A 13,370-nucleotide genomic window follows, 5' to 3' on the forward strand; every position below is an offset into this window, starting at 1 on the left:
TGACCCAGTGAAATCCAATGGTGGCCAAGACAGAACTACATTAGTAATGATGTACATGGCCACAGAAGTGTATCCCAAAAGAACAGAGCTCAACAGGATGTAAGTTTCCACTCACTGGGGACAATAAAAAATTCCATGACGGAAGGATTAGAAGGGAGGAGCAGAAAATTTTGTAGTATAAAATGAGTTACTCTGGTTTGGAAAATTACTCATAGAATAGAGAATGCTGACTCCCAAACACATGTGTAGAAGTGAGCCTAAAGAAAGGAAATAGGATTCGAGTGGAACAGTCATCTGCCCCCTTCTTTTTATTCAATTGAACATAAAACAAGCCCATCTGATTTATTACTCATGGCTGTGCTCATATTTGGAAACATTAAGCACATTCTTAATTCTTTAAACTATATGCACAGAAAAATGAATGATTATATATGCAGTTATTCACATCTTGATGATTATTACATATACTATAAATAAGATTTCAATAACCCCACATAAATTCAAGTAAAAATTAATCTTTAAATTCAATAAACATTCATATTATACAAATTTTATATAGGAGCACTGTAAAAGTCACAAGATTCATGAAAGTAATGTCTTTTTTATTAGAATTTAAATAACAAGAATATAATTTTGCTGGTACTTGTTAATGCAAATCTAATTCAACTATTTTAGACAAGCATAAGTTTATAGTCAATGCCTCTATATGGAAAAAATTTATAACAGCTCAAAAATACATACTTTAAGATCTACTGAAGGTATTTTTCAGATTGGGTAAAATGTTTGAAAACAGAGGAACAGAAAAAGCATATCCCTCTACCTCAGTCTTTTTCCTAAATGGTTAAAGAACTAGTCAACAACTCCAAAACCCTTTTTATATGCACACCTGGGAAGAATACCGAATCCGTAACTTTGCTCAGAGTTACACTGATGTGGTTTTAGACCAGATGTTTAAATGTTACAGTATGTACATTTTCTTCCCCTCTTCTAAGGCAGAAGTAAAGTAAGAGGAATATTTGACTTCACTCCACAAGAGACCTATTTAATAGTTTGGCGGTTATGTAAGTAAAGGTAGCTTGGCTAAGTCAATGTTGACGACATACAGAACGACATGATCCTAATGAGTTGGAAAATATTGGCTCTCATGAGAATAGACCAGATGCTACTGAGCTGAGAAAGCTACTGTATTATTGAATTTCATTTTTATGAGGTAAAATTTATTATTCAACCATTAAGGTATCCCACATGAAATCTTGCATAAAAATACTTTTACAGTTACTTTCTGGAAAGTAGATTTTTATTTAAACATTAAGACATCACTTAAATGAGAGATTGAAATGTCCATTTGATCACCTTCAGCACAGATTTTAAAGTCTGTAAGTAATTTCCCTGCAAATATCAGATTAATGGAGCAAGGCTATCCACAAAACAATGAACTACCTAAATAAGCAAAAAGTAATAGAAAATCCTTATTTTCCTGAGGGGAGAAAAATCATCAATGAGTTTGTATTTTATCTTCTGGCAAAATAAATAAGGGTCAGAATTTCTATGATTTGAGTGCCATCAGAATCATGAACAGCAAAAATATGTACTCCAATAATCCAAATTAATAATATACATTTAGTTCAAACTTTCATATCCCTACTTTATTCTTTATAATGTATTTAAGTGTATTATAGCTGCAATTCCTTTATTACATAATTTCTAGTGGAGTAGCAATCCTTCTTACTCTATTTCTGGTCTCTTTTACCAAATAGGTGGTTTGCTATAGCAGAAATAATAGTAAAATAGAAAGGTCCAAAGGGCTGGCTTCAAAAACCAGCTTAATCAGCGAATATCTGTGGGATGACATTTAAGAAAAACACTAAATTGTTCTGAGCATAAATTTTCACGTTAACACAGGATAACTTGCCACCATCAATATTACTATTAAGAAGTCAGTGAAATTAATACATGAGAAATATCAACCTAAAATAGGTGAGTCAAATCAGACTGCTCAAGTTTTCTGATATCCAGTCCCAACATCATGCAGCTCACGAGAGTTGAAATGCTTAGTAAACAGCTGTAAAGCATGTGAAAAGAAGATGATAGGGTTTCACACATCTACTGCCACTCTGCACGGCAACATCCATGTATAGGTCTGTTGCTACAATCCCCTTTGAAATCTCTGCAGGACAGAGAATGAGAGTTCATCATGGGCTTCTGTGAGCGTGGTATGGTCTCTTGTAAACTTGTAAACAGCTAAATTACAGTGGCACAACGCACAGTTCCTTCTACAAGTTTAAACTAGGTCTAACCAATGTCATGAATTTCATTCTTCTCTCAAGTTCATTACTCACTATTCTCTTCACTTTTTTGCCTTACTCAATCCATTTACCTTTGAACTACATCTTTTCAGCTAAAACACTGAATCACCGAGACAACATTTATCCCAATCTCCAAGAACCTCACACACCAAAACCAATTCAATAGGTAATAACTGACACGATTCCAGTGGAATTCTATATCCAAGATAAGAACAACAAATCAACTCCACAAACAATACTGTATTTCACACTCACAAGAAATCTATGAGTAGATAAGAAAATATTAGCACCATTTTACAGACAGAAAAAGTTAACTAAAACTCAAAAAAAAGTTTCTTTTAGAAGCATACCTAGTTACTAAAAAAAATTCCATACTACAACCCAGACTGCAATAAATTTCAGTAATTGAAAAGTGAATGCCCTGGCTGGTGTAGCTCAGTGGATTGAGTGTGGGCCTGTGAAGCAAAGGATCGAGGTTCTATTCCCAGTCAGGGCAAATGCCAGGGCTGTGGGCCAGTTCCCAGCAGGGGACGCACAAGAGGCAACCATACATTGATATTTCTCTCCCTCTCTCCTTCACTTCCCCTCTAAAGATAAATAAATAAAATCTTAAAGAAAAAGAAAAGTGAAGATATTCTTCTTACCTGACACACAGTAAGGTATTTACTACACAAACATCTATATATAACATAAAGAGTAATAAAATTTAATGTACAAAATTAAATTTCTAAAACAGCAGATTTATTTTAATAGCTTCACATTTTATTGATTTTTGCAAGAGCTGAGGAAGAATATCACTGTAGCTTTAAAGAACATGTAATTCAATATTCATAAAATATTTTCTTAAAGCCTCTTACATAAACATATTCACAGAACAGAAGCGAAAAACTGATTCAATAAACAAAAATTATCTCATTTTGGACCTAGTATAACACAGAGTTTGTTAAAGAAAACATATTTTCTTCCTAAAGGCATTTTTTAGATTTAATATTTGACATTAAATTTGATATCGCATATTTGAAGCACCATTACCAATCTAACATTTAGGATGAGAAGAATGAGGCATGGATATTTGCATATTCTGTTTTATGATCCAAAAAAACCCCAACAATCTAATGTTACTTGATTTTATATACACAGACCACTGCAGTTATTAAAAGAAAAAAAGTTAACTTTTTTTTGTTTTTTATTTTTATTGTATTTTTCCATTACTACTGTCCCCCTCACACCTCCCCCGACACAATCACCACACTGTCGTCCATGTCCATGAGTCCCTTCTCCTTTTTGCTCAATCCCTCCTCCCCCTCACCAGCCACCCCACAGGGCTGTCATCCTATGTATGAATCTGACTCTTTTTTGCTTGTTAGCTCAGTTTGTTCATTGGATTCCATGTATGTGTGAAATTATATGGTATCTGCCTTTATTTGACTGGCTTATGTCCCTTTAGCGTAATGTTCTCTGGGTCCACCCATGCTGTTGCAAAGGGTAAATCCAGTTAATAAAATAGTAAAAAAAATTTAGTGCCTGTAATCAAGGAATAAAATATTTGTCTGTGATTGTTTTTTTATAAGATTGCAGCATAAATAGGACACATATAAAATAATTAATAAACTAATTTATCTCCTTTGGGTGATAAAATTATTTATATTATTTCACAACCTAATATTGGTTGCCCTTCTCTAAGAGTACTTGTATTATTATAATCAAGAAATCAATAACCATGTTTTCTTACATATCAAAATTTCAGAATAAACACTTTTCACATTTAAAACTTGCCAGAAATATGTAACACTTTACATGGATGTGTACTTTGCCAGTGATCCTATGACATTCCCCCGTTCTTTCTTCTAAAAGGGCAAAAAAACCAATTCAGGCTCACCTCGGAGATATCGTGGGTTAGGTTCCAGACCACCACGATAAAGCAAATATCACAATAAAGCAAGTCCATGAATTTTTTGGTTTCCAAGGCATATAAAAAAAGCTATGTTCACACTATGCTGCAGTATTTCAACTGTGCAATAGCATCATGTCTTAAAAGACCTTAATTTAAAAATACTTTATTGCTAAGCATGCTAACTGACCATTACCTGAGCTTTCTGAGAATCAAGCTCTCTTTGCTGGTGGAGGGTCTTACCTCCATGTTGACGACTGCTGACTGAGCAGGACAGTGGTTGCTGAAGGTTGAGGTGCCTGTGGCAATTTCTTAAAATAGACAACAATGATGTTTGCCGAACTGGTTGACTCTTCCTTTCATGAACAATTTCCCTGTAGCATGTGATGCTGTTTGACAGCATCTTATCCACAGTAGAATTTCTTTCAAAATTGGAGTAATCCACTCAAAATCTGCTGCTGCCCTTTGTCAACTAAGTTTATATAATATTGAAAATCCTTCTGGTCCTTTTGAGAATCTTAACAGAACCTTTACTAGTAAGCAAATTCCATTTCAAAAAAACACTTTCTTTGCTCATTATTAAGAAGCAATTCCTCGGCTGTTCAAGTTCAGTCATGAGATTGCAGCAAATCAGTCCCATTTTCAGGATCCACTTCTAATTCTACTGCTCTTGTTGTTTCCACCATGTCTGCAGTTACTCCCTCTACTGAAGTCTTTAACCCCTCAAAGTCATCCACAAAGGCTGGAATCAAATTCATCCACACTCCCGTTCAAGTCGGCATTTCAACATCTTTTCACGAATGTTCTTTTTTTTTTTTTTTTTTTTTTTTTTTATTATATTTTATTGATTATGCTACTACAGTTGTCCTGATCTTTGCCTCTTTGCCCCCCTCCACCCAGTGCCCCCTACTCCTCAGGGCAATCTTCCCACCATTATTCTTGTCCATGGGTCTTGTGTGTAAGTTCTGTGGCTACTCCATTTCCTATACTATAGTTTACATCCCCATGGCTATTCTGTAAGTACATATTTGTACTTCTTTTTTTTTTTAAATTGATTATGCTGTTACAGTTGTTCTATTCCCCCCTTCATTCCCCTCCACCCTGCCCCCCCCATCCCCACCATTACCCCCCTTTAGTTTATGTCCATGTGTCTCAAGTCCTTTAGGTTCTATATTTCCCATGCTATTCTTGCCCCCCCATCTATTTTCTATCTACTGTCTATGCTACTTATTTTATGTACCTTCTCCCCCCATCTCCTCCTCCCACTCCCCTGTTGCTAACCCTCCTTGAGATCTTCATTTCTATGTTTCCATTCCTGATCTAGCTGTTCTTTTAGTTTGCTTTCATTTTAGGTGTGGTTGTTAATAACTGTGAGCTTGTTGTTCTTTCACTGTTCATGTTTCTTTAACTTCTTTTCCTTAGATAAGTCCCTTTAACATTTCATATAATAAGGGCTTGGTGATGATGAACTCCTTGAATTTGGTCTTATCTGAGAAGCACCTTATCTGTCCTTCCATTCTAAATGAAAGTTTTGCTGGATAGAGCAATCTCGGTTGTAGGTCTTTAGATTTCATGACTTGGAATATTTCTTTCCAGCCCCTTCTTGCCTGTAAGGTCTCTTTTGAGAAATCTGCTGACAGTCTGATGGGGACTCCTTTGTAGGTGATTGTCCCCTTAGCTCTTGCTGCTTCTAGGATTCTCTCCTTCATTTTAATTTTGGCTAATGTAATTATGATATGCCTTGGTGTGTTTCTTCTTGAGTCCAACTTTTTTGGTACTCTCTGGGCTTCTTGGATTTCTTGGAAGTCTATTTCCTTTGCCAGATTGGGGAAATTTTCTTTTATTATTTGTTCAAATAGTTTTTCCACTGGTGGTTGTGTCTTTCCCCCTTCTGGTACCCCTATAATTCGGATATTGGAGCGTTTAAAGATGTCCTGGAGTTTCCTAAGGCTCTCCTCATTTCTTTGAATTCTTGCTCCTTGACTCTTTTCTGTTTGGCCATTATTTGCTTTCTTCTGGTCCACTCCATTGATTTGAGTCCCAGTTTCCTTTTCATCTCTATGGGTTTCCTGTGGAATTCCATTCATTTCCCTTAGTTTAGCCTTCATATGTTTCTCTAATTTGTGGCTATAATCAACCAGATCTGTGAGGATCCTGATGACCAGTGTTTTAAACTGTGTGTCTGAGAGTTTTGCTATTTCTTCGTCGCTTAGATTTATCTCTGGGGCTTTGAGGTCTTCCTGCGACATTTTTGGTCTGTTCTGGCCCTTTAAATGTGAGAAGCGGCGCCTTGGACTCCCAGGTCGCTGGGTTGTGACGCTGTATGTGGGGGCGTGGTCAGAGCGGGGAAATGGCGGCACCCTCTACTGCCGCGTGGCCGGCCCGGTCCAACCGCCCACTCCCTCGCCTGTCCGCTCGCCCGCAGATAGGCAACCGCAGTCAACACGCAGCACCGCCTCCCCACTGTCTCCTCAGCAGTCGCTCACCCGGTGGGTTGCTCGGTCGCTCACTAGGTCCAATCCTGCGTTTGGAACCCGGTGCGTCTGGATTCGCGCGTCTGGATTCCGCGCCTGGGTCTGTCCCACCGGAGTCCTCCTGTGCAACCCCTCACGAGACGCCGGTTTCGCCCCTTACCGGTCGGGCTGAAGAATTTGTTGTTAACGGACTTCCGAAAAGTTCAATTTTCCGTGTTCTGGTTATGTTTTCTGATGCTAATATTTAGTTGTCCCTAAACTTGGTTGTGTGAGAAGGCATGGCACATCCACCTATACCTCCATCTTGGCGGAAACGAATGTTCTTAATGCATCCAGAATTTTCCCAAAAGTTTTCAACTTGCTTTGCCCAGATCCATCAGAGGAATCACTATCAATGGCAGCTATAGCCCCACAAAATGTATTTGTTAAATAATAAGAAATGAAAGTTGAAATTACTCCTTTACCCATAAACTGAAAAATAGATGTTCTGTTACCAGGCATGAAAACAACATTAATCTTACTGTACATCTCCTCAGCACTCTTGGGTGAGTAGGTGCATTGTCAATAAGCAGTAATATTTTAAAAGAAATCTTTTCTGAGCAGCAGGTCTCAACAGCAGGCTTCTGATATTCAGTAAACCATGTTGTAAACAGATGTGCAGTCATCCAGGCTTTGTTGTTCATTTATAGAGCACAGGCAAAGTAGATTTAGCATAATTCTTAAGGGCCTTGAACTTTTAGATAGCTAAATGAGCACTGTGCTCTTTCACTTAAAGTCATCAGCAGCATTAGACCCTAAAAGGGGTCTTACCTGTTCATTGAAGCCAGGTACTGACTTCTCTCTAGCTACGAAAATCCTAGATGGCATCTCCTTACCACAGGCGGCTGTTTCATCTACATTGAAAATCTGTTGTTTAGTGTAGCCACCTTCATTGCTTATTTTAGCTAGATCTGGATAATTTGCTGCAGCTTTACATCAGCTCTAGTTGCTTTACCTTGAACTTTTATGTTTTATGGAGACAGCCTCTTTCCCTATATGTAATGAACCAACTTCTGCTAGTTTCAAATTTTCCTTCTGAAGTTTCCTTACCTCTCTCAGTTTTCACAGAATGGAAGAGTTCGGGTCTTGCTCTGGATTTGGCTTTACCTTAAGGGAGTGTTGCTGCTGGTTTTATCTTGTGCAGATCACTAAAACTTTCTCCATATCAGCAATAAGAGGCTGCTTTCCTTTCCTACCATTAATGTGTTAACTTTTAATTTCCTTCAAGAACTTTTTCATTGCGTTCACAACTTGACTATTTGGAGCAAGAGGCCTAGCTCTTGGCCTACCTTGGCTTTCTATGTGCCTTCCTCACTAAGCCTGATCATATCTGATTTAAAGTGAGAGACGTGTGACTCTTCCTTCCACTTGAGCTCTCACAGGCCACTGCAGGGTTAGTAATTTACCTAATTTCAATATTGTATCTCAGGGAACAGGGAGGAGAGAGAGAGGGACAGGTGAATGACCAGTCAGTCCATGAGTCAGAACACACACAACATATCAACTAACTTTGCCCTCTTATACAGGTGCGGCTCATGGATTCACTGAAAGAATTGAAATAGTAACATCAAAGATCACCATGATAAACATAGTAATAATGCAAAGGTTTAAAATATTGCAATTACAGAAATGTAACAGATACACGAAGTGAGCATATGCTGTTGGAAAAATGGCACCAACAGGTTTGCTGGACACAGGGTTGCCACACACCTTTAGTAATAAGTAAAGAGCAGTGTCTGGGGGTCGCAGTAAAGTGAGGCGAAATAAAATGAGATATGTCTCTACTGCATTTTCCTGCTAAAAATTTTTAAAATTTGAAAAGTATATCATTAATTATTATCAAATTAGTTTAGTTCTTTCTTTGGAAAAATACAAGGTTTTCTCCTTTTGTTATTCAGGCATTTCTCACATCCTCTCAGTTTCTGAAACTCAGATTTTAAGAAGCAATGACAAAAAATGTTAATACCTGTTCTCACCAAGAAACAAAGTTGAGCAATAATTGTATTTACTAATAAGAACATCTTTCATGTTTACAAATATAATAAACACAAGTTTCTCTTACTACATTACATGCATTCTATTTTATCCTATTTTATTCTTTTCAAACTCTTAGTAGTGACCAATGAAGTTTATTTCAAACCCCAGTCTGCTGTCTACAATTAATGAAGTGGAAAATAGAAATTCAATTATAAATGAATTTTTCTGGAAATGTCAAAACGAGTAAAAGTTCAAGTCAGATAATACAATGTTGTTTTAATGGTAGTAGATGTAGCACATATAAAAATTTCTTAGTGCAAGTAGACATTTTATAGAACAAACATGGAGAGAGCAAGGATGGAAAGACAAGGAAAGAAATTAATCTGGAAGGTTAGCCATCACTGAAACCGTGACCTTGGGAATGAAGCTGAGTGATTAATGTAGGTAGCTTTCTGTGATATAAAAAACTTTTGAGCCCTGGCTGGTGTAGCTCAGTGGACCAAGTGCTGGCCTACAAACCAAAGGGGCACCAGTTTGATTACCAGTCAGGGCACATTCCTGAGTTTTGGGCCAGGTCCCCAGTTGAAGGCACGTGAGAGGCAACCAGACATTGATGTTTCTCTTCCTCTCTTTCTCCTTTCCTTCCCCCCTCTAATAATAAATAAATAAGGAAATAAATATTTTTAAAAGATTATCTAAAAAACTTTGAAAAATTAAAAGGGCTAAAAATAATCATGAAGACCAAGAAGTAGGATCAAGAACAAAAAAGAAACAAACCATTTCTAAATGGTAACAAGGTCCAATGTAAAGATATACTTGAGCCTATAATTTGGAAAATTTTAGACAGAAGGTGATCATCAGGAAAGTGAAAAGACAACCCACAGAATTGCACAAAATGTTTGTAAACCATGTCTAATAAGGCACTTGTATCGAGAATATATGAGGAATTTACAACTTAAACAGATACACAAGTCAAATAAAATGAACAAATAACTTAAGTAGGTATTTCTCCACAGGAGATATATAAACAGCCCAGAAGTAGAGGTAAAGATGCTCAACCTCATTAGCCACAAGGGAAATGCAAATCAAAACCACCGTGAGATACTACTTCCTTCATACCCAGATGGCTAGAACCAAAACACAGGTAATAAAAGCATGGCAAGGATATGAGAAAATTGGAACCCTCATACACTGCAAGTGGGGAATATATAATAGTACAATTATTTTGAAAAACAGTCTGGCAATTCCTCAAAAAGTTAAATACAGAGTTACCCTATGGCCCCAAAATTCTACACCTAGATATACATCTGAGAGAAATACAAGTTTGAGCATATGTCCACATAAAATCTTGTAGATGAATATTTGTAGAATCACTATTCATAACTCTCAAAAGTACAAATGACCCAAATATCCATCAAGTGATGAATGGATGAACAAAATGTAGTATAGCCATACGACGGAATATTACTCTACAAAAAAAAAAAAGGAAATGAAATACATGCCACAAAATGAATGAACTTCAAAAACAGTACACTAAATGAAAGAATTTGGTCACAAAGACTATATTTTAATGTCTAGAATAGACAAATCCATTCAGACAGAAAGCAGATTAGTGTTGCCCAGCGCTAGGGAAATGAAAGACTTGGGGAGTGATGGCTAAAGAATGTGGAACTTATCTTCAGGGTAATGAAAATATTCTAGAATTGATTGTGGTGATGGATGTAGAACATTAAATACTCTACAAGCTTCATATTGTGTACCTCAAAAGGGGAAATGTATAATATGTGAATTACATCTCAATAAAGCTGTTTTAAGAGGGGAAAAGACTGGACAAAAAGAATGGGAAGGGGGGAGAGAAACCAAGGTAAAACAATTATGGCATGAGGGAGCAGGAAAACCTACACAAAAGGCATGAATGTGGAAAAATATATAAATCTTTTGTAGATGAAAGGGACTATAAGTATAATGTCAAGTCTCGAGGGAAAGACTGGTTTTGTAGGAAAAAAACTAGTTATCAATGGAAAAGGGATAATGTAGGAGAATATTATCAAATCAGAATTATGTTCAATAGGACAGAGGGAAAAGCCACTAGGGTGAAGAATAGGAGGAAACTGGATGCTGTGGGTTAATAAAGAGCAGTAATAAGACAGCGAGAAGAAAGAAAGTAGGCTAGAGGCACAAGGTTGTAATAGAAGCTGAGGAAAGAACACTGAAGAGAACTACTTGGCTTACAGTCACCTGCAGAGGAGAAGAATAACAGTTCCTCTTCTCCATATAACCAGAATATAAGTCTGGAAGATCCGAGAATGTACATAGCCTGTATAATCACTTCATTAATGTAGTAAATGAGAACTAGCTGTAATCTGAAGCAAAGGATCACATGCTTAAATCAAACATATTTAACAAAGTTTAACAAGGCTGAGTATAGTCTATTAATCACCCATAGATAGAAGATAATAAAATACTAAAACTACACCTTAAATCAGAAATTTTCAAACTTTTTCATCTCATGGGACACAAAAACTAATTACTAAAATTCTGCAGCACACCAAAAAATATTGTTTGCTGATCTAACAAAAAAATAGGTATAATTTTGATTCATTCAAACTGGATGGCTATTGTTGTGCTGGCTGTTATAATTACTTTATTGAACACCTAAAGGAAAAGAGGTCAGTGCCCCTGACTATACAGTGAGGTATCACATTTTAGAAAATTCTTGCGGCACATCAGCGTGCCGCTGCAGCACACCAGCTGAAAATCACTGCCTTAAACACACGCTTCCCCGACATCAAAAGAGAAATTTGGGAGACAAAATGCTACAAGTGCTCTACTAAGAATAAACTGAACAGACTAAGCCTGGCGGTTGAGGGAGACCAAAAAAGATACACGGTAACTGAGCACGCAGAAATGTGGCTTTTTAAAATTATTATAGCTGATCCTATTAATTCACCTATTATAAATTTTATAACTGCTTTATTTGATAAAAATAAACTTGGCACAGATAAAAACACCCTAACTTCATTCTATTTTCCTTAATTATCCTAATCTACCAAAAATCAGTTCCACTAATCTTAGGTTTCTCAATGACAGACCATGAGGTTATAAGTCACGGAATCTATTGTTATTTGTCAAATCTGCTTTTTTAAAAAAATATTTTATTTATTTATTTTCAGAGAGAGGGGAAGGGAAGGAGAGAAGGAGAGAAATATCAATGTGTGGTTGCCTCTCATGTGTCCCCCACTGGGAACTGGGCTGCAACCTAGGCATGTGCCCTGACTGGGAATCAAACCTCAATCCTTTGCTTCACAGGCCCACACTCAATCCACTGATCTACACTAGCCAGGGCAGATCTGCTTTTTAGTACAGGTGACTACATTCTGTTAGGATAGAATATTTCCAGAATAAGAAATTTTAAATAAAGTGTTGTTTATAGCACAGCCCATTTGATAAATTCAGGAAAAGAAACAGAATTAGCTAGGTTAAGAAATGGAAAATTATAAAAGTAATTAACATTACCATTTACTTCCTAAAATAATCTTTTGGGCCAAACCAGTGGATAAAAACAAAATATATAAATAAAAATAGATTTATATTGTGGGACAATAAACAAAAAAAATATTCCAAAAAGAACTTCACAGGAAACAAATTTGACAAACAAAAAAAATGAATTAATAATGTCACAGTGATAAATACTGTTGCCAATAAGGCCATAAGGCCTCCCTGTAGGGTAAGGATCTAAAAAAAAAAGATTTTATCCCTGGTTGGTATAAAAGCTCAGTGGATTGAGCTCAGGCCTGCACACCAAAGGGTTGCTGGTTCAATTTCCAATCTAGGGCACATGCCTGGGTCTCGGGCCAGGTCCCCAGTGGAGGGGTGCATGGGAGGCAACCACACACTGATGTCTCTCTCCCTCTCTTTCTCCTTCCCTTCCCCTCTAAAAATGAATAAATAAAATCTTTAAAAAAAAGAGAGAGAAGATTTTATATAATAGATAATTCCGCATAAAATAATGGCCATATCTATAGCAATAACAACATCTCAGTCCATGTGGGCTGCTATAACAAAATACCACAAACTGGGTAGCCAATAACCAAGAGAAATGTATTCCTCTTACTTCTGGGGGCTGTAAGTCCATGACCAGGGTGCCAACACAGCCAGGTTCTGGTGAGAACCTCTCTCTTCCAGGCTGCAGACTGCTGACTGCTCTCCGTGTCTTCACATGGTGGAAGGGGCAAAGAAGCTCTCTAGCCTCTTAATGTAAGGACATTAATCTCATTCACGAGGATTTCACCTGCATAATCTAATCACCTCCCAAAGGTCCCACTTTCTAATACCATTACACAGGGCATTAAAATTTCAACAGATGAATAAATGTGAGGGAAACAAACATTCAGACCATAGCACATAATCTAGTCTACTTAAATATTAATTCAAAAGTTTTTTGAATGAGATGAAGTTCATTTAACATAAAACTTAACTGCATAAAGTGCACAATTAAGTGGAACTGAGCATATTCACAAGCATAAAAACACCACGACTACTTAATTTCAGAACATTTCCATTGCCCCCAAAGAAACTCATGCCCATTAGCAGTCTTTCCCATTCCTTCTTATTCCCACCCTCTGGTAACCATTAATCTACTTTCTGTCTCCACGGATTTGCCTATTCTAAGCATTTCATATA

The 13,370-nt window shown here is 36.9% G+C and overlaps 1 protein-coding gene across 11 annotated transcripts in view; it reads right to left on the reverse strand.

The window, feature by feature from the left end:
* Positions 1-13,370, reverse strand: part of VPS13B (vacuolar protein sorting 13 homolog B) — a 700,507-nt gene that overhangs the window by 581,666 nt on the left and 105,471 nt on the right. The window lies entirely within an intron of this gene.

The sequence above is a fragment of the Artibeus jamaicensis genome, unplaced genomic scaffold (assembly GCF_021234435.1).
Source record: "Artibeus jamaicensis isolate MK-2021 breed Jamaican fruit bat unplaced genomic scaffold, CSHL_Jam_final scaffold_916, whole genome shotgun sequence".
Lineage (NCBI taxonomy): Eukaryota > Metazoa > Chordata > Mammalia > Chiroptera > Phyllostomidae > Artibeus > Artibeus jamaicensis.